The 22,479-nt window shown below is 39.0% G+C and overlaps 1 pseudogene; it reads right to left on the reverse strand.

The window, feature by feature from the left end:
• Positions 1-585: 585 nt before the first annotated feature.
• Positions 586-22,479, reverse strand: part of LOC107149555 — a 38,881-nt pseudogene continuing 16,987 nt past the window's right edge.

Genomic DNA, 22,479 nt, shown 5'->3' on the forward strand with positions numbered 1-22,479 from the left:
CACAGCACCCCTCAACACCACCACCTTGGGGACCGAGCCTCCAACACATGAGTCATGTGGGGACAAACCACATCCAATCCATGACACCCAGTCTTTTAATCTTACCTTTTGATTTAGGTACCATGACAAGAAATAAACTATTCTCTTTACCCATACAAATAATGGATTTAATGAATCATCACTTTTCAATTTTGTCTAATATTAAACTACTAAAAATATCACATTTTCCATATATTTGCAGCATATTTATAAGAAGAACAGCACAGAATGGTGTTTGACAGAGGAACATATTAGTGAAACTGGTCTTAAGAGGCAAAGTAAATATCCCTTCACTTGGACTGGGGAATTACAAGCAAGTGCTCCTCATTTAGGTGAGAGTAAATGAGATTCAGACTAAATCCACTACAACTGGGCCAAGAAATTCAGAAACAAATTCTGTTAGAAAAAGTAGAATTAGGGATTGGGGTTGTGGCTCAGTGGTAACGTGCTTGCCAAGCATGTGTGAGGCACTGGGTTCGATTTATACAAATAAATAAAATAAACGTCCATCAACAACTAAAAAATATTTAAAAAGAAAAAGGAGAATTATCAGATTTCCTTCATATCCAGTTTTTATTACCCAAATTCCTTTATGCCATGATTAAACATGAAGAAATATATTCCATGGTTATACAGAGAGGAAAAGTTTGTCATTACTTGAAACTATTTATCAATGAACCAAATACTCACACAATTTTTCCTCTCTGAAACAACCTTCCTGCTTAGCTTGAATGATCATCTCTGCCCAAGACAACATTTTTCCAGTCTGTCTTTTACAAGCTGCAGGATATTTTAAACACCAATCTTATAGATAGCAGAGTTGGATTCTTGCAAAATATGCAGAATTTCGTGAAACTGGATAAAATTTATCTTGTGGAACTGCTTCAATTTCCTGACCTGTATCAAAGAGACTGAGTAAAAATTGAAGAAAAATAAATAGATAAGGAATCAGAAAAATAATCATTAAACAGAAAAATGGGTTAGGATCATGACACACAAATGCTTCCAAAACAGGCTGGTTAAATAGCAAAGGAAACTAATTAAAAACATTGATTTTAATTTTTTAAAATGTTTTGATAAAGGGCTGGGGCTGGGGCTCAGTGGCAGAGCCACATGCCTAGCATGTGCAAGGCACTGGGTTCAATTCTGGGCACCACACATAAATAAGTGAATAAAATAAAGGTCCATCAACATCTTTAAACAACAAAAAAAGAGTATTTAAAAAAATGTTTTGGTTAATACAATCCATGGTTGATAGTGTTACACAAGGGTAACATGATTTAAAATGATATTGCAATTTTCTGTCCTACAGTTTTATTCAAGAAAGTGTCTCCTCTCCATGACAAATCAACTCCTCAACATTCTTTGGACTAAGAATTAGTGCATAGCTGCAGTTAATTATAAAGATTTTGTTAATTTTAAAATAATTATATTCAGTATTTACCTTGAAATGTGCTCCTATTACAACTTTGGCCCTTATGGCTAAGGAGTGTCTTCTATCTCTGTTTTTTTGTGAAGAACTTTAGAGGTGTAAGTTATTTACTGTGTCCATACTCTTCATCAGGCATTTTGCAAAGAGATTCTTCCCTTTACAGATAACATCATAGAGCACAGAGCAGATACGAGATCTGCAAAGTGGTAGTGTTTGGATTCATGTCTGGCTGTTCCCAGAGTCTATTCTTTTTAGTTCAGTTTGCCTCCCACAACTTCAAAAGTGCATTCAGAAATGCACTGTGATTTCTTTTACTCTCTACTCCTCAGTCCTTTGAATGAGAAAATGATGTCTGGGCTCTTTTAGTTGGCAAGTGCTATATTAATAATCATGCTTTGTGTCCACATAGGGCATACATAAGTGGCGAAACATCTTCACATACATCAAATTTGGCTCTCACTACCACTGTTTGAAGTAGCAGGAAAGCAAGTAGAGGTCTGAGGCTCTGGGAGCAGAGATGGCTTGTCCAAGGACCCAGAGTTTAGAAGCAACTGTGCTGTGCCCAGGGCTACCTCCTTTATATTATGGTGCAGTGATTTTTGCTCTATGCCTCTGTGACTTTTGAGGTTGAAAAGAGGGTAGGAGAAATCAGAAAAGAAATTTATTAGCAAAGTTAAGGTCTAAATATAAGTCCTCATATTATGACATTTTCCAGGTGAAGTATTTTGGTGTCTCCCTTCTAAAAGTCACGCCCACCACACCAGCAAGAGAGAGCTTCGTGATCACGCTTGTCCTCACTTTGGAGAGGTTTCTGATGTATGAACTCTATTGGGAAAAAAAATGCCTCAGGGTTCTCTGTCCCATAGAGCGTGATATTTGGAAGAGCCATAAAAGGCAGTTAACTAACAGATTCTGTGAAAATCAGCCTGAGTTGTTTTCTTTCAGTGGCTTTGCTAGTTTGACTTTCTATTTCTTGGAATTAAGTCTTTATTGTCCTTCTGTGTCCGGGAGGGCTAAGACCATGGCAACCACTCAGCCGAGACCTTTTACCGTTCTCACAGAACCAGGGGATCTTCAGACCTATACGATTTATTCTGACAAGGCCTAAAATGATTGGATTTACCTCATTCCTGCTCACGTTGCCCCTCTTAACTCACCAACACACGTGTCCTCCTCCACCTGACAGGACAGATAATAACCCAAAACAACAGGGTTAAAATTTGGACCCAGTAATCACAGGGCAAGGAAAAAAACAAACAAACCACAAAATCCTTTACTTCTGTGCAACTAATAAGGAAAAGCAGTAACCATAAATAAAAACAAAGTACTCAAACCCCTGGCTAGAAATTCTGAACTTAGAGCTCTATCTCAAGCTGGCTGTTTTATTTTTGTGTCCTTTCCCCTCATCTATTAACAAATGAATCCATTAAGATATCCTTTCCATGCATGTAAAGATTTTTTTTTTGTCTTTGTAGGCTTCAATAGCTTCTGTTCAGTTAATTAGTTGCATATGATAATAAGCTAGCCTGTCATCTTGGACTCAGTTCAAAATTCATCTGTAATGTATTCCACCCAGTTTCTGGGAAATTCCAAACTAATTTTCTGCCAGTTTCACTTTCCACTAATTCACTGATGGCCGCTCAAGTGAGCAGTTTCTAACAAACCTGCACAGGTGAACTCAAATGGCTTCACTGCCCCCTGAATTGGCACACTGTCTCTTCCACCTGAGGAAGGAAGAGGACGAGGAGTACATGGCTCTTACCTAAGAGAACAGCAAGATAGCAAAAACACTTCTGTATTTTAAGACTCTGTGCTGGGCCAGGTGCGGTGGTGCATGCCTGTAATTCCAGAGGGTTGGGAGGCAGAGGTTAGAGGATCACAAGTTCAAAGCCAGTCTCACCAATTTAAAGAAGCTCTAAGTAACTTAGCGAGACCCTATCTCAAAATAAAAAAAAAAATTAAAAACAAGTGAGGATGTGGCTCAGTGGTTAAGCACTCTGGTTTAAATTAAAAAAAAAAAAAAAAGAATATGTCCTGGGCACAGTAGCACATGCCTATAACCCCAGCTACTCCAGAGAATGAGGAAGGAGGAGCATAAATTTTGAGGTCAGCCTTGGCCTTGGCAATTTACCAAGAACCTATCTCTAAGTAAAAAGGGCTTGGGATATAGTTCAGTGGCAAAGCACCCTGGGTTCATCTCCAGCACTGCAAAACAATAACAAACCAAATATTGAAATTAGGACATGCCCATTTTATGTTTATCTTTTTTTATTTCTTCTACTAGGAATTGAGCCCAGGGACACTTTACCACTGAGTATTGTCCATAGTCCTTTTTATGTTTTGAGTTTGAGACAAGATCTCCCTAAATTTATGAGGCTGGCCTCAAACTCCTCCTGCCTCAGGCTCGCAAGTCACTGGGATTACAGGCATGGGTCACTGTACCTGGTTATCTTGGTATTTATTTTGCTATCTAGTTGTTAAAGTAAGATTTCTTTCTACTAGTGTTATGGTTTAGATATATGTCCCCCAAAAGCTCATGTGTGAGACAATGCAAGAAGGTTTAGACTGAAATGATCAGGTTATGAGAGCCTTAACCCTATCAGTGAATTAGTCCCCTGAAATGGATTAACTGTAGGCATGTAGGGTGTGGTGGAGGAGGGGGGCACGCCTTTGGGGAATATATTTTGTCTTTGTTGAGCAGAGCTCAATTTCTGCTTTTCAGTGTGATGTCTTGAACCACTTCCCTCTGACACACTCTTCTGCCATGATGTTCTGCCTTACTTGGAACCCCCAGGAATGGAGCCAGCTGACTATGGACTAAAATCTCTGAAACCGTGAGGCCCGAAATAAACTTTTCCTGCTCTATTAATTTTTGTCAGGTCTTTCAATCACAGCAGTGAAAAAGCGGACTAAAATATCTGGAAAACCCAGAGTGTTTTCTATCTGCATTGTCTTTGGGAGGGTGTGGAAAATTGGAAAAGGAAGAGGAAGAAACTAATGGGGGAAAAGTTCATTTAAAGTCTCTTGATGAATTGGAACAGCTTGAACAGGAAATCCTACCTCTGTTAGACTTTGAAACTGATAGAAAAACACCACAAATTGCAACTGTAAACAACCTTCACTGCCTTAAGTCACATAGAGTGTTTTGCTTGGGTGGAATTCTGCAGTTTCTAGAAGTTTAAGGTCAATTTTTGCTTGGTCTTTGCTGTGCTCAGAGCAAAGCCAGCACCATCCTTACATCTCCAGGGATATGTTAAAATAGTTTTCTCCACTCCAGCTCCAGAATGCTCCTTCCACAGCACACACCACCATATGCATTACTGTGGCTCAGACACATGGACCCAGATGCTCACTTTTGTTGGGCAGGAAAAGGAAGAGGAGCAACCAGTCTCTGGCTTCTGAACCCCTGTATATCTTTCTGCTGAGCACTCCAAGCTCGGAAAGGTAAGGGCTTTAGGAAGAGTCTGCCATCTCAGGCTCCAGTGTTTAAGGAAATCCTCTGGGATATTTAGTGGACATGTTGCCAAAGCTCGGTCCTTGTCCCCAATGCCAATCCAATAATGAGGATATGGTTTTGAGAAAAGGGAAAAAGAAGGTTTATTGCTTTATTAACAAAGGAAAAACACAGGGAACTCCTGTCCCAACGGCTGTGATTCTGCCCATCAGCAGGAACAGGGAGCTTTTAAAGAGGTGATTCAAAAACTTCGTTCCACATGTTCTCTGTCTAGAGTTGTAATCCACTTGTAAATTTGGGGGACAGTCATTTCTGAGATTTTCTGGTGCCATCCCCAAAGTCTGGATTATTTAGTTCCTTGAGTGTGTACTCAAGGACAGATAAATCTGCCTAGGATGGGGAAGAAAGGTAATCCTGTTTCCCCTGAGATTAGGGAGGGGGAAAGATCAGGGAGGAGCGGGAGAGAGGAAGAGAAAAGAAACATGTCCATTTTAAAAATAAGTTGCAGCAGCAGAGCAGCAAGGCCTAAAAATTCAAAGCATAAAGTAGACCACTGTTCAGACAGAACTTGACATTTCCTTTCTATTTCAGTTTTAGATCCTCAGGACAGAATACCCTAGGTAGCTGCTGCTGCTTAAATCCGAAGTTTTTAGTTCTGCAGATATTCTAATGGAATTGACACAAGTGCAGTCAAATAAATTGGAAACCACAATTTAAAGCTTATCTATATTATTGTATTTATTAACACTAATTAATATTATTATAGTATAATCACTCTATTATGATTATCTTCTTACTATTACACAATTGCATGTTATATAATATATAATTACATTATGTATTACATATTATATATTATATACTGTATTTAAATTTTTGCAGGGATTCCACATCTGTGACAATGGGACAGAATGGGTTAGTTAAGGCTACTCTGCCTTCCTGTAGCAGGAGCTCTGAGTGCCAGAAAGCCCTGCTTCTTCACCAGGGCTGAGCAAGACAGTGATAGCTACATGTAGGAGAAAAGTAGAAGTATTGATCAACTGTTTTCTGTTTCTACCCAAGCAAATAGGAACTAAAATTGTATTCTTTTAATGCTTTGCCTTTCCTGTCAAGACATAGCACCTTCTTCTTTGTGAAAACAAAAATGTCACAATTAAAAGGATTCAGTTCTAATATTTTTAACACTCAAAGGTCTCTCTGAGAAATTATTATTTCAAAGAAAAAAGTGCACTGAGGGAAAATAAATAAGTAAATATTTTTTCTATGTCAAGAAGAAAAGTAGAAGAAATGTCTGCTTTTTTCTGAAGAAAATTTACTATATTCTTGCCATGTTTTGTATTTTCTAGCAAATACATTAAAGAGGTGTTGTTCACAGACACAGAACTAAATCCTTACCTTGAATATTGTCTTTTTATTTCTTTATTTCTTTACTCTCTTCTCTACTTTCTTTAATTTTCATCTGTCTCTAAAAATAGAGTCAGAAAGGGGGGGGGGAAAGAAGAAGAAATAACATGGATACACGTTAGCCACACTGGTAAGAATTTCCAGAATATGTGTATACTAGAGTAAGCAAATACATAAACATATAAGCTTGGGCATGCCTAGATAGGCAGGCAAAACCCGCCTTAAATATTGTCAGCCTGGTCTGAAAAGTTTCAGTTACTAAAAGTTCATTTTCCAGGGAAGATGCCAATAACACTGTCTCACGCTGAGTTCATCAGACCTACTTCACCTGAAAACAAAGGGCTTTTCACCAGTGTGTGTGTGTCTGAGTGTGTGTGCGCAGGTGAATAGTTATTTAATTAACTGTCTTCCTTGCCAAGTTTCAAGGGTGTGCCCATTTTCTGGGATTTACATGGCATGCTTTACAGAAGTGTATTACTTTTTACTAGTACTTTCATTTTCACTTTTCCTTATTCCAAACAGATCATAGAAATTTAGAGCTCTAAAGATTCCAACCCTCTCATTTTATATAAGCAGAAAATGAGGACTAGTGGATCAATCAAGCCTTCCTGAGCTCCACACAGCGGTTGTTTATTTATGACTTTATTCCGGCTTAAACATTAGATAAAATGCCATATTTTCCCAATATTTGATTAAAGTTTAGATGTATAACTACCCTTGAAGCCATACAGGAGTCAGTTATATATTAAGATGATTGTCCAAGAACCAAAAAAATATATTCAAAGGACAACCTAGACAAATATCCTCCTCCCAATTAGACATGATGTTCAAAATATCTAACAACTGGCAGAGCATAGACCTACCTGCTCATGCAGACAACAGCTGTAAATGCTCACTCCACGTGAATCATGCACACCAGGGAAAGGAGAATCCGATTTCCAGACTTCCCCTGAAATTAAGAGTGTGGTGAAATGAATCAGAGATGGCTACTTCAAAGGAATTGACAGAACTCTAAGGAAGAGAGGATATACCAGGAAACAAGGATGTATTGGGGACTAAAGAATCAAACTTCTCTAGATCTCAAGTTTCTATTGGTTCATGATTTCAGGGTCTCAGTCCATGGCCAGCTGACTTACTCTCTGGGTTTAAAGTGAGGCAGCATGATGAAGAAAAGCTACTCACCACATGGTACCCGGAAGCAGAAAGAAAGAGGAAGGACCCAAGGGGCAGGAGATATAATCTCCAAGGTGTACCCCCAGTGACCCACCTCCTCCAGTCTTGACCCACCTTCTTATATTTACACCCACTAGTCTTTTCAAATTATTAACCCATTAAATGGATTAACCCACCCATTAGGTTACAGCTCTCATAATGTAATCATTTCACCTCTGAACACTCCAGCATTAACATGGAACCCTAACGTGGAACAACAGGAAATTTCATTCATTGTTGATGGGATTGCAAAATGGTACAGCCAGTTTAGAAGACAGTGCGATGGACTGAATGTTTATGTCTCCCCAAAATTCATGAGCGTAGATCACTCATAAACGGAATTATTGCTCTTATAAAAAAATGACCTGAGAGAGATAGCTAGTCCATGCTGCCATGTGAGGACACAGTTAGCATCTACTATCTATGAACTAGACCATAGACCACCAGATACAGAATCATCCAGTGTCTTGATGTTGGACTTTCTAGCCTCCAGAACTGTGAGAAACAAATTTCTGTTGTGTGCAAGCTACCCAGTTTATAGTATTTTGCTTTAGTCGTCAAAAAAGTCTAAGAAAGACAGTTTATCTGTTTCTTACAAAACTAAACATGCTTTTGCCACCTTATTAAGTATTCACGAGCTTGGTATAACCCAAGGAGTTGAAAATTTATGCCCACGCAAAAACCTGAACACAGATGTTTAGAGCAGCCTGATTCATATTTACCAAAAGGCAACCAAGATATACTTCAGTAGGTAAATGGATAAATAAACCGTGGTACATGCAGACAATGGAATATTGTTCAGTGCTAAAAGAAATAAGCTATTAATTCGTGAAAAGACATGGAGGAAATTTAAATGCATGTTAGTAAAAGAAGACAATCTGAAAAGCTTACATACTATGGATTTTCAATTATCTAACATTCTGGAAAGGCATAACTATGGAGACAGTAAAAAAGATCAGTGATGACCAGGTATTAATAGAAGGGGATGGATAAATAGGCAGAGCACAGATGACATTTAGGGCAGTGAAACTATTCTGTATGATACTATAATGGTTGATCCATGTCATCATACCTGTCAAAATCCATAGAAATGGATAGTCCCTAATTAGTGAGCCCTAATGAAAACTAAAGACTTTGAGTGATAATGATATGTCAATATAGGTTCATCAGTTATAAGAAATATGCCACTCTAGTGTAGGAGGTTTATAGTAGATGTGTTGGCTTTGCACCACTGTGATCAGAATACCTGTCAAGAACAGGTTAGAGGAGGGAAAGTTTATTTTGGTTCATGGATTTAGTCCATGGTCAGTCAACTCCATTGCTCTGAGCCCAAGGTGAGGCAGAACATGGCAGAAGGGCACAGTGAAGGGAAATGCTCAGCTCATAGCAGCCAGGAAGCAGAGAGAGAGTAAGGAAGGGGCCCCAGGGAAGATGTACCCTTCCAGGGCATGCCACCAGTGACCTACCTCCTCTAGCCACATCCCACATGACTACAGTCACCAACCAGTTTATCCATTCGAACTAGAGTGGACTGATTACGGCTTTTATAATCTGATCATTTCACTTCTGATTATGCCTGCATTAACACAGGAGCTTTGGGGGAACACCTCATATCCAAACCACAACAATGGGAAATGTTGTACAGTCATTGAGGGCAGGAAATATACGAGAACTCTCTCTACTTTCTGCTCAACTTTATTGTGAACCTAAAATTGCTCTAGAAAGTAAAGTCCAGCAAAAAAAACAGCAGGTAATAGTTGGTTACTTTGCTATCACCTTCCAGGAATCTTCCCTCTTCATCCAGGATAGCCATTATTTAGGGTCTGGCTCAAATAAATCCTCATTTTCATAGACTAACTATGACCTTTTGAGATATTCAGAAATTCAACTGGGGGCTTAGTCAAACATGTATTGGCTCATGTAACTGAAAGGTCTATGGATGAGTCTGGGCTCTGGCTTAACTAAATCCCCAAACAAAAGATACAGACAGACATCTCCCACCTCTCTCTTTCTCCCTACCCCCCCCCCCCCCACTCCTGCTCCACTTTCTCACCCTCACTTTCTCTTTTTCTCTCTTCATCTATACCCTCCCCCATCTGTGTTGACCTCATTCTCATGAGGGCTAGCTCTGCATGGGGTGACCACACGAATATCAGCATCTCTAGAATCACATTCCACCAGTGAGGCCATCCTTAGAAGAAAGAATGATTCTTTCTCAGCAAAATTCAAATTGCTTCTTTCTCTTTAGAATGACTCTAGCCATTTGTCCATGGTAATCACAACCATTGTTTCCCAAAGTTCATTTGCAAGTCATGGGTGTTCTATAAGATGATTGGGTAGTAAGCAAATATTTATTTAGATAAATGGAAGCTATTGGGAGGAGAAAGGCACAAACAGGCAGAGCACAGTGAATATTTAAGGCAGTAACATTCTTTATGATGCAACAACGGTGAATACATATCATTATAGATTTGCCCAATATGTAATTCCTTGTAAATTTGCATGTACAATCAAATCAACTAGTGCATCAAATTTCTTTTTTGTTTAGGATGATGCTGAAATAGTAAAGAAGGTAGTTTAAGGAATCTGATTTATATAGCTAGAGTGAGCTTCAGGTAGAGTGGTCAGGTGTGTTTATGAACATCTTCAACTTTGTCTGAATTGCCCACCCCACCATGACTTAACCTGCTCCATGTAGGTAAAGGTGTTGCATAGACAGAAAAGTCTGGCCACTATTGTAAAGTGAGAGACATTTTTAGGTTCATTTATGTTCCTCAAGGACTCTGGAAAAATCCATTCCATGTGGTAATTCATAAGGAAATTTTAAAAAGAAGTTGATATGACACATATGGTATTTGATGGCTTCACAATTCCAAACCACAGTTGACTAAAGATTTACTCCTGTAGAATGTAAAACTCATTCATATTGTCAATCTTGCAACATTTTGAGTGTTTGAACCAATGAGATATATAAACCCCTAACTTTGAAAGTCTTTGAGACTGCTATGAGAAGAAAAAGTATAATTTTAATAGCAAGTAAAACTAATTACATGACTATCATCTCCACCATAGGATTCTTTGTAAACCAAAATTATTTATCTGACTTTTGTACATCAGACTTGTTTTGATTTCATTGCTTTCTAAGAGGAAGCGGACTTCCTTACTAAATTATTTAACTCAAATTCTATTCCAGGAACAAACAGAAGCTAAGTTTCTTTTTCAAGTTTTTTTTGTTGTTGTTAAGGGGTATCTTTTGTTTCTCTGTGGTTTCACTATAGGAAGACAAAGAGGAAGAAGTTGTTATTATATTTCTATACTCAAATGTGTTCTTAAAATATTCTTCAAATAAGAATTGTGTGTGGCTATTATGTAATTTTTACTTGTATGCAATAAAACAAAACTAGGGGAAGATTCTGTGAAGATGATGGAATAGGAATCAATTGAATTGGCAGAATCATACATAACTTTTTTCAAACTCTGAAGTGGATTGGAAGTTTCTGTTATGGTTGTATGGTTTAGATACGAAGTGTACCTAAAGGCTTATGTGTAGAAGTCTTAGTCCCCAATGCAACAATGTTTGGAGGTGGGGCTTTGGGGAAGTGACTGAATCATGAGGACTCTGACCTTGTCTGTGAATGAATCCTCTGCTGGATTAGTAATTTGGTGGCATTATGGAGAGGCAGTGGAAACTATCAGAAATGGGGCCTGCTTGCAGCCAGTAGGTCACAGGGGGCATGTGGTAGAAGGGTAAATCTTGTCCCTGGCCTCTTACACTCTCTCTTTATTTTTTATCTTTCTCTCTCTCTCCCTTTCTCCTTCCTGGCTGCCATGAGCCGAGAAGCTTTCCTCTGCCATGTCCCTCTGCCATGTTCTGTCTCTTCTTTGGCCCAAAGCAACAGAGCCATACCACCATAGACTGAAAATTCTAAAACCATGACCCCAAATGTCTTTCCTCTTCTAAGTATTGATGTCAGGTATTTCAATCATGTTGATGAAAAGCTGACAGACAGATTTCAACTTCTAAAAGAAGGTTTGGGTGGTATATTGTACCTCATTTCAGTTCTAGTTCCCCACCTTCAGACACTTGGTAAGGGGCTGTATAGGTGTTCTCGGAGCAGCTTACTTATGGGCTTCAGGATCCTAAGTGGGAAGAAAGAACACTGTTTTTTAATCATTGGGATCTGTGCTCTGATTGCTGATTGTGAATAGTGGAAAGTATCTCTTAAAACTGAAAGTCTATACAAACATCATTTATTTATTCATATTTTGCTCTTACCCAAGCATCCTCTGTGTAACAAGTTGTAAAATCCAGTGTGGAAATAATCTGGGGGCCAAGCAAAGGTACATCTTAAGGCCTTCTGTATATACATAAGAGCAAAGAGCAACTATTGGCTGAAATTCTGTAAAGGCCATTGACACAGAACAACAAAGTGCACATTGAGTCTGAAACAAGGAATGGTATTCCCACACCTGGCAATACGTCCTGCAGAGGTTGTGTGGGCTCCTTAACTCTTGTTGATGAAGACTTTCAGACCCAAGGCTCATTATTATGTGACTGAATGAAATTGGAAGATGGCATGTACAAAGCTGCTTTTGCCAACAGTCCAAGTCTGACCCTTGCTCAGATGAAGAAAGAGCAGATAAAGTATATCAAATGTGGTAGGATCATCAACCAGCTCTGAACTTGGAGGCAGAGTTGGGCTCCATGGGATCCAAGAGTAACCTGTATGGATCTGGTTTGTCCCAGAGCCTCCCTGTCAATTGAGACAGCATTTCATTAGAGTTACTAGGAAAAGCAGGCCAATCCTGAAGAATGGTCTTCAGCCAGAAACCCCAAGTACCTGGATACTTGCCAAGGACTGTAGCCAGATGAAGAGGCCCCAAAAATGAGTCAAAGGGGGACTGTGAATACACAGCTCATCACTATTCCATCTGAGCATGGATCTTTTCCAGTCAATCTTGTCTTCTCTAAATTACTGACATATGCACAAGAGGTGTTGGCTATAGCACAAAATGTCACGCTGTTCTGCCAATTAAGGGCTATTTGGTCTTCCATCACCACATTGGCTGGTGAGTGTGGGGCATCTCATTGGTGTTGAGGAAAGTCCAAGTTATTTTCACTGCCCAAGCCACTACAATGGGTGTGTTGGATAAAAGGGACATCAGTCTGAAATCCCCAAATTCAGAGAGGTCTGAATTTGTCTCATCTTGTCAGAGCTGGGCTGATTCTTATCAGAGTGTTATTATGCAAGGCACATCAGAGGCTTCTGTAGGGATGAGAAAAAGAAAAGATAATGCTTTCATCCCCTCTCACCCCACAGATCTCCTGGGGTTTCAGATGTTCTCTGCTCAAGAATACAAATATTATCTGTCTGGCCTTACCCAGGAATTATGATTCTGCCAATTTTTACTTCCCAGTCGTATGTGGTCACCGAAGCCAACTAGATAGGTGACATTGGTAACTACCTCATCATGCCCCATGACTTCAACTGTTACTTTGGCTGCATAAGTGATAGGTAACCTCCTCTCCACGACCCCTTGAAAGTCCCTTCTAAGAAATGAGAGGTCACTGGGGATATAGCTCAGTTGGTAGAGTGCTTGCCTGGCATGCACAAGGCTCTGGGTTCAATCCCTAGCACCACCAAAAAAGAAGTGGGAGGAGGAGGAGGAGGAAAGAGAGGAAGGAGAGGAAGGAGAGGAGGGAGAGGAGGAGGGAGAGGAGGAGGGAGAGGAGGAGGGAGAGGAGGGAGAGGAGGGAGAGGAGGAGGAGGGAGGAGGAGGAGGAGGAGCAGGAGGAAGAGAAAAAATAAGNAGGAGGGAGAGGAGGAGGAGGAGGAGGAGGAGGAGGAAGAGGAGGAGGAGGAGAATTCCTTAAGAAGTGAGAGGTCCAAGTCAGGGAGGTTCTACTGGGTAACATGACTTCCAGGTGGGAGCCTGGTCATCATGTAGGGTAGCCATTCAGACCACTTGCTACTCTTCAGATTTCCATTCCAATTGGAAGAAAGAGAAAAGGGTGATGAGGACACATATAGAATATCAACAATAAGACCCACATGTATACAAGGTGCTTTTCTCTTCCATTTTTATTATTTTCAAACAAGTAATTTCAAGTTGTGGTTTCCTTCTGCTGCATGTTTGTATTTAGGGTCCAGACAACTTTCTTCAATCTTGTTGTCAAGCCTTCAGGGATACCCTGTGTAATCCCTAGTTGCTTCAGCCTCCTGTTTGGGACATCTGTCATGACACTGGCTTGAGGATGATGTGGGGCTTGTATCATCATCTATCAGATACCATGGGCTTATGTCCATTGTTGAGTACCTCTACTATGAAGAACATTCCCTGGTCCATTTTTATGCTATGGGGTATGCCAATACTTGGCACAGGTATTTCACAATGGCTCAGATGGTGGTCCCCATATCCATAGGGCAAACCACCTTTCAAATTTGGAATAGCTGTTCACCACAGTAAGACATCATTTAATTTCCAACTGGGGATGGGAGTGAAATGAGCCTAATGTGGTTCATTTGTTAAACTTGGGTGAGAGCTAGGCCAGGTAAGATGTGTCCCAATGTGCTTTTATGGGTTCTTTGTTTTTCTTGGAAGGAGTTCCCCGTGACCACTGTAACTTTTGTTTTCACAAATGAAAGCCCTCAGGTGTGTGTCCAGTCCTGCATGTGGGCTGAAGTTTCACGCTCTGTTCATTGGTGAACCCAACAAGTTACAGTGGCTAACAGTCTGGAGCAGCCTGCATTAATCTGCTTGTTTTAGTTGTTCTTGGTTTGATAAAGGCCTTTATTATGTCTATCCACTTGGGTGACACATATTTTGCCACCTCACTGGATCAATTTTTTTTTTTTGCCATGAATCTTGTCCCCCACATCAAGTGTTTTATTTAGTTTGGTTTTTGCTTTTTTGTTTTCCATTTTCCTGACCCTATGGCAAGGGCACTGTCCATGACACAGGGAGAAAGGAAAATGCCCAGGTATGGATCATGTTCTCCCCGGTATTCAGATAGCCTTACCAGATATTGTGCTTTCTATTTAGAGATTGGGAACACTCATGTCAGGAGTTTATTCTTAACTTTGGTTGGAATTTCCCAAGACTCTGGCTCAAATCATGTCTGAAACAAGGTGATTTGTTAGTCTGGTCCTTCCTTGTTGGTCTGATCCCTGGATCTTATCAAAATACATGACCAAACCATTTAAGGTCATTTCCGGTATCACATTGCCTGGGTTTCCTCAGATGTTTTCATCTGAACCAACCAAAATAGCATCATAAATGTAATTTAGACAAAGGACCTTGGCTGGATTTCAGCCTTATGTAAGTCCAATCATACTCACTGGTGACAGATGGCGGGAAAGCTCTGGGGGAAGACAGTAAATATGTGCAGCATCCCCAGCCACATTAAGGTGAAATGGTCTTGGCCAGTATTCCTTAAGGAAATGAGAAGAAAACATTGGTTAGGTCAACAGCAGAGTACCAAGTGCAACTATATTTGAACAAGCACTCTCTGAAATAATGTCATTAAGGTTGGAGTAAGTGGTGACACAGACAGCTCAGTTGGCAGTAGTTTGTTACAAAACTTTTGTGTCTTGGACACTTTTCTTATAGGCCCAACTAGGCTTTCAGTTGGGAAAGTTAGGAAATTGTGGGCCACGAAAGACCTCAGCCACCACTAACTCAAATCAAAATAGTTTAATTTTTTTTCTGTACATGAGATGTGACATTGTCGATCTAAAACACTTTCTGTGGCAGAGGCAATTCATGTGGTTTTTTGAGAGGTAACATATTCCTTGATGATCACCCCAGTGAAACCGTTTGGTGGAACCTATCCCCAAATCAGTGATGTGTGCCTTGTGTACAGGCACTTAGCAGTGGCAACCACAGTCACTGATATGCTAATTGTGCCAAGGAAACTCCAGTGCATAGTGACTTTCCTTCCATGTGTGATAAGGTTGGTTCTGAATCTTTCATGGTCCCTTGACATCTTGGGCCCACAGAAGAGGGCAAGAATGATAATCATGACCTGAGTTCCTGTGTCCAAAAGACCCATAAAAATTTGCATATCATAGTTTCCTCCTTCCATACTCAGGCGTAGGCCATTTGTCCCTGGTAAGGGTCCTAACCCTCATCGCCATCCCTATTCTGTCTCCTTAAAAAGAGTCAGATATGGATTCAAGGTGTTTTTCTCTCTCAGGGATCCTCTGTGGCAGTGGCATATAGGTCTGCCTTTGTGTCCCTATAGGGTGTTGGCAAGGACATATAATGCAAAGACCTAATCAGCAAGATCATTCCAATCAAAGGAGCATTCCTCCTGCCATTTGATTGTTCAAAACTAAGCATTTATCTTTTTTAATTAAATTTTTATTTTTATTTTTTTTAGTCACACATGACAGCAGAATGTATTTTGACATATAATACATATATGGAATGTACATACATCAATCATATTGTCTATTCTATTCTGCTGCTCTTCCTATCCCCCCTACTCCTCCCCTCCTCTCCCATCCTTTCTCTCTATCCAATCTAATGTGACACACTTTTTTTTCTCATTACAACATCATAAATGTATTCTGTATAACAATGAGGTTCTCCTTCCATCTTCCGTGCAACTCCCCTTCTCCCTCTTTTTTTCCCTCCCACCTCTCTTCCCTATTTAGTGGTAGTCTTCTTCTCATGTTCTTCCTCCCTATCCCATTTTGAGTCACCCCCCTTATATCAGAGAAGACATTTGGCATTTGTTTTTTAGGGATTGGCTAACTTCACTTAGCAAAGTCTGCTCTAATGCCATCCATTTGCCTGCAAATGCCATGATCTTGTTATTTTTTAGTGCTGACTAATATTCCATTATGTATAAATGCCACATTTTTTTAATCCATTCATCTATTGAAGGGCATCTAGGTTGGTTCCACATTCTAGCTATTGTGAATTGTGCTTCTATAAACATTGATGTGGCTTTGTCCTTGTAGTATGCTCTTTTTAGGTCTTTTGGGTATAGTCCGAGAAGGGGAATAGCTGGGTCAAATGGTGGTTCCATTCCCAGTTTTCCAAGGAATCTCCATACTGCATTCCAAATTGGCTGCACCAATTTGCAGTCCCACCAGCAATGTATAAGTATATCTCACCCCCTCCACTTATTGTTGTTTGACTTCATAATGGCTGCCATTCTTATTGGAGTGAGATGGTATCTTAGAGTGGTTTTAATTTGCATTTCTCTGATTGCTAGAGATGGAGAGCATTTTTTCATGTATTTGTTGATTGATTGTATATCCTCTTCTGAGAAGTTTCTGTTCAAGTCCTTGGCCCATTTGTTGATTGGGTTATTTGCTTTTTTGTTGTTTAACATTTTGAGTTCTTTGTATACTCTAGAGATTAGAGCTCTATCTGATGTTTGAGGGGTAAAAATTTGTTCTCAGGATGTAGACTCCCTATTCACCTCACATATTATTTCTCTTGCTGAGAAAAAAATTTTTAGTTTGAATTTGTCCCATTTGTTGAAAACTAAGCATTTATCTTGAGCTCAGAAGGTACTCCCTCAGCTTAATATTGGGAAAATTTAACAGGGAACCACACTTAGCTCATTTGTGCTGAACTATTATGGACACTAATTTGTGAAATATTTAAAAATGTGGAATACAAAAATCATAAACTCAAGTTATAATTTTCCTTTGATCTTGAAACATCTAAAGAAAACCATCAAAATTTTTTCTCTTAAATATGTGTGTGTGTGTGTGTGTGTGTGTGTGTGTGAGAGAGAGAGAGAGAGAGAGAGAGAGAGAGAGAGAGAGAGATTTATGTGTGTTGGGGGAGATGAGGCTTACTACCAAATATCCAAGACCTCACTGGGAACGTTGAAAAAAAAAAATCTTAACAGATAGCCTCCACAGTTACTGTAAAATATCTCTGGAAAATGAACCAGAGACTTACCCTGGTCTCTCCCCACTCTACACTCCCTTGATCAGGGCATAAATCTGATCACTAAGTGTCTCTCCTCCTCTGCCCTTCAATCCCCTACAACCTCCCTCCACTGAATCTTCCTGAGCCTCTTAATTCTCAATCTTCAAAACTATCAGGATACTATTCATCAGGTTGGCTCATAATAAGATTGAGTCCTTAGGCATGTGGATAAAATCCCCTTAATGAAGACCCAGTCTGGAAATAATGAACTCAATATCCAGAACATTTGATCTCTGTAGATGGAAATTTGAAACATGTCAACCTGAAGTAGCTCTGTCTTAAGAATAAACCTAGCTTGCAGAAGGCAAAGAATAAAGCAATTGCTTGTATTTAAATCAAAGAAACTTAATCTAGTAGGAAGTATTGGTATTGAAATTTAAATTGGTGTAACTGGAAGCAATTTGGTCCATATATGGGGGGGTGAAAGGCAAACTTTTCTTTAAAATTTGGTCTTCTTTTCCAAATTTTTATTGGTGCATTGTAATTATACATAATGGTGGGATTCATTGTTAAATACACACAATACAACAGTACCATTTGGTCAACGTCATGTATGTGTGGGTGAATTTTTTTCTAGATATAAATTTTTTTATTAGTTATATTTGCACTTATCCAAATCCAGTTTGTGAATTATATTTTCATTTCCTGATGATGAACAAAACTTAAGATATTGTAGTTTTATTTATTAATCTTCTGCTTTATGATTCATACTTTTTATGCTTTGTACATGGAGATGTCCTTCAATTTATCTTTAAATATTTGAACCTTTGCTTTTCACATTAAAATCTTTACTAATCCTGAAATTGGCTTTTTGTGTGTATGTTATGAATCAGGGATTAAATTTTGTCTCATTTGAATTTCCTATTACCTTAATACCATTTCTTGATTAGAATATATATATAGATAGATAGATAGATAGATAGTCATAAATCACTCCACTGATAGTCATAAATCCACTGTCATAAATCAACTCATTTATGTGAGTCATATTTGTGATCTCTATTCTTTAAGTCTACATATCTTTAATACCATATCATTGTAATTAATAGAGTTTTAGAATAGATCTTTTAAGATAATCTAACTCCAATTTCTTCATAAATATTTTCCCTTCATCCAATCACATTTTAGGAATCTACCTAAGATTACATGTTCACAGCTATAAAACATGCAATAAACCCCATTTGATTTTGTTGCATGGTACCCAATTTAGCTCTTTTTAATTTTTTTATTCTAATTTGTTACATATGAAAGCAGAATGCATTATAATTCATATTACATATATAGAGCACAATTTTTCATATCTCTGCTTGTACACTAAGTATATTCACATCATTCATGTGTTCTTCATACATGTACTTAGGGTAGTGATATCAATCTCATTCACCATCTTTTTTTTAACCCTCTTGCCTCCTTCCTCTCCCGCCCTCCCCTTTGTCCTATATAGAATTTGTCTATTCCTCCCATGCTCCCCATCCCAACCCCACTATGAATCAGCCGCCTTATGTCAGAGAAAACGTTCGGCATTTGTTTTTTTTTGGCATTAGCTAACTTCACTTAGCATTATATTTTCAACTCCATCCATACCTGCAAATGCCATGATTTTATTCTCTATTATTGCTGAGTAAAATTCCATTGTGTATATACACCACATTTTTTTTTTATCCATTCATCTACTGAAGGGCATTTAGGTTGGTTCTACAGTTTAGCTATTGTGAATTGTGCTGCTACAAACATTGATGTGGCTGTGTCCCTGTAGTATGCTATTTTTAAGTCCTTTGGGTATAGACCAAGGAGTGGGTTACCTGGGAATAATGGTGGTTCCATTCCCAGTTTTCCAAGGAATCTCTATACTGCTTTCCATAATGGCTGCACCATTGTGCAGTCCCACCAGCAATATATGTGGGCTAATTTTTAAATTCTGTGCCATTTTTTCTATATGTCCATTTTTATGCCAATATTACATTGTCTTCATTAATGTTAATTTATTGTAAATCTTGAAATCAGGCTTAAAAAATAATTTGGTCAACATTATTCCCCAGATTTTCCTCTTTTCCTCTTATCCCCCATCCTTTTCTCTACTCTACTGGTGTCCCTTTTATTTTCATAAACTCACACACACACCTTTCTTTTCCTTTTTTCTCCCTAGCTGATAATCTTGACTTTCTTTGAGTTTGGCTTGTTTTGCTTTAGGTAATGTTTTCAAGATCCATCCATTTTCCTACAAATGACATGATTTTATTTTATTTTTTTAATTTGGAATATAAAAATCAAAAATAAACTCAAATTATAGTTTTTTCTTTGATTGATCTTGAAAAAGCTAAAGAAAACCATAGAAAATGCTTCTCTTGTCTTTAAAATAGATAGTGTATAATCTGTGTGTGTGCATGTAGTAGTAACCTGAAGGTCTCCCACCAGCCATACCTACTTGGGGCTTTGTCATTTGTTCAGGTTTTTTGTCCCCTCTATTCTTTGCCTTAAAGTATCATTGAAGTTTGAGCACTGGTAATTTGTGTGTGGAGCAAGTTATGCTGTCTTGGCTGAGTTTTGGATACATCTCAGTAGCAGAGTCTCTACCCTGTGAATTTGTGTTGTCCCAGTAGATTCCCAGAACATCTCATAAAAGGAGCAACAAACAATAGGAACAATAGCAGTGGACAGTATTCAGCATTAAAATAAACTCCCATTGCCAACTAAGATCTTTACAACATTAATTACCTCAAAAACAGGAATGGCAGGGCCAGGGATTTCCAACAGCAACAACAATGGAGAGCTATTAAGTAGATCTGGCATTAAAGTAAACAGCAAGTATCAACTATACAACAACATGAATGGTGGGAGCAGGAAATTTACAAACCAAATTATTCTAAAAGAGACTAAAATCACACTTATTGAGAAAAGAAAATGTGATGGGAAAGTTAAAAAAAAAAAAGAGTTAAAATATTCCAAATGTGAACAGAGAGAAAGCAGAAGAGACGTAGCAAGTGATGGCTGTGAAGAAGGAGGAGGAAAAAGGGGGGGAGGTAAATTAAAAAACAAAATAAACAGGGAAAACAAGGGAATTTGGCTATTAGAAGAAGAAAAACAGGAGAGAAAGAGAAACAAACAGAAGCAAAACAAAAAAAAAATCCCCAAATAAACAAACCCTAAACCTCCAAAGACAAGACAAATGACAAACATAAAAATGATAAAATAAGAAGAAAAAGATGCATGTGTATGTATACCCGTAGACCAATCAGCACTGCAAGAACACCAAAAAATTTAAAAAGTGGCAGGAGAGGGAGGCGGGAGAGGAAGGAAGGGCTGGAGATTGTTAAATTCTTCCTCTTTTTGTGTTTTTCCCAAGTTGCCAGGTAGAGAGGCGTAAATCTGAAGCTAGTTGAAATAGCTCTCAGCTTCCCCTCACCAGTATAAGGTATGGGGAGTACGTCGATTGGAGTTTTGTCCTGACAGACTGCATAATGCACTCCTGGAGTGGGGCTGCTATAGTACCAAGGCGGGAGCCTAGCTCTAATCAAGCCTTTGAGACTTTGTTGGGTGCCAAGTTTAGATCAGCATACCCCTAGGGCTTAACAGATGTCAATCTCTCTTTGGTGTCTGGATCTCAGGGTCTCTCCAGAATTCTACTCATCAGGTTGGGGAGCCACCCTCCACAGGTCTTAGCCCTCCCGGGCTTGGTCCCAGTGTATAATCCCTGAGTTTAATCATGCCCACCTATTCCGTTTTCAGACCCCCTTCAGCTGGTGATGTGAGCTACAATACCCAAAGGGAAAGTGAGTTATACCCACCTCCACATCTTTGACTTGAATCCCCTTTGTGTAGTCTTCTCTGTGCCTATTTCAATCATGTTTTGCTATGTACATTCTAGGCCACATTTGAGGGTGCTTGCTGGGATACTACGGCAAAATTTACTATGATCTCTTGGGCTCCTAGCTCACTGTGCAGGCTGTGGTTCAACTAAGCTCAGAGTGCTTTTCTGTTCAATAGGTGTTTCTCTCTGTGTATTCTCTTTCTCCTGTTTGGTAAACTAGTGTTACTGCCACTGCTGCTGCTGGCTAGGCTTCAATGTGTTCTGTCTTTTCCTGTGTTCAAGGTATCCAAGTTTCTGGGTCTCTAAGAGTTTCTAACTGTCCCATATTGAATTTCAGTGAATTCCCTCTTTCACCCACTTTGCCAAGAAGCAGTACCCCTGTTGCTTGAACCCCAAGCCATGGAGACACTGAAAGTGCAGCCTTCCTCTCAAATTTAAAATGTCTTATCCACAGGAGCTTAGATATAATAATAATATATTTTAATATTGTTGAATAGTAGAAGGCAGGATTGGTTTTCTCAGCTCGTGCATTTGAATTTTATTTAGATGTATCATTCATTTAGTTGCTGATGATGGAGTAAATAGTGGCTTAAGTGACATCCATACACAGAATTTTGGAAATTTGGAAGCTGACTTTATTCAGATATGGCCAACTATTCCAATGTGTCCTTTATAACCAAGAAAAATCTTGGATCATGAGGTGCATTTAGTCATCTTTTTTTTTTTAATCATCATTAATATGGAATAGTTTTATGGCCTTTCTGTTCCATCACATTGACATTTTTGAGAAGTACAAACTGGTTATCCTGTAGAGTGTCCCTCAATTTGGGATTTTTTTGGTGTCTCACCATTAAACTAAGGTTATGCTTCTTTGGTAGGAATGTCGCTCAAGCATTGTGTGTTCGGTTCAGTGTGTCATGCGAGAAGACACATGATGCTAATGTGTCTCTAGACTAAGGGATGTTAACTTTAGCCAATTGGCGAAGCTCTAGTAGAAGTTCATTTCTGTATGCTTTCTCTTTATGCTTTAATTTTCTTTGTTGGGGCTTGCAAAAAAGACCACTAATTCACATTTGCTAGGGAGGTAAAGGAAAAAAAAAAAACGAACATACAAAGTATGCCAGAAAAGATTATGTATGAGAAAGTATTATGCACACTGGAAAAACAATTAAT

This window comes from Marmota marmota, unplaced genomic scaffold (genome assembly GCF_001458135.2).
Source record: "Marmota marmota marmota unplaced genomic scaffold, marMar, whole genome shotgun sequence".
NCBI lineage: Eukaryota > Metazoa > Chordata > Mammalia > Rodentia > Sciuridae > Marmota > Marmota marmota.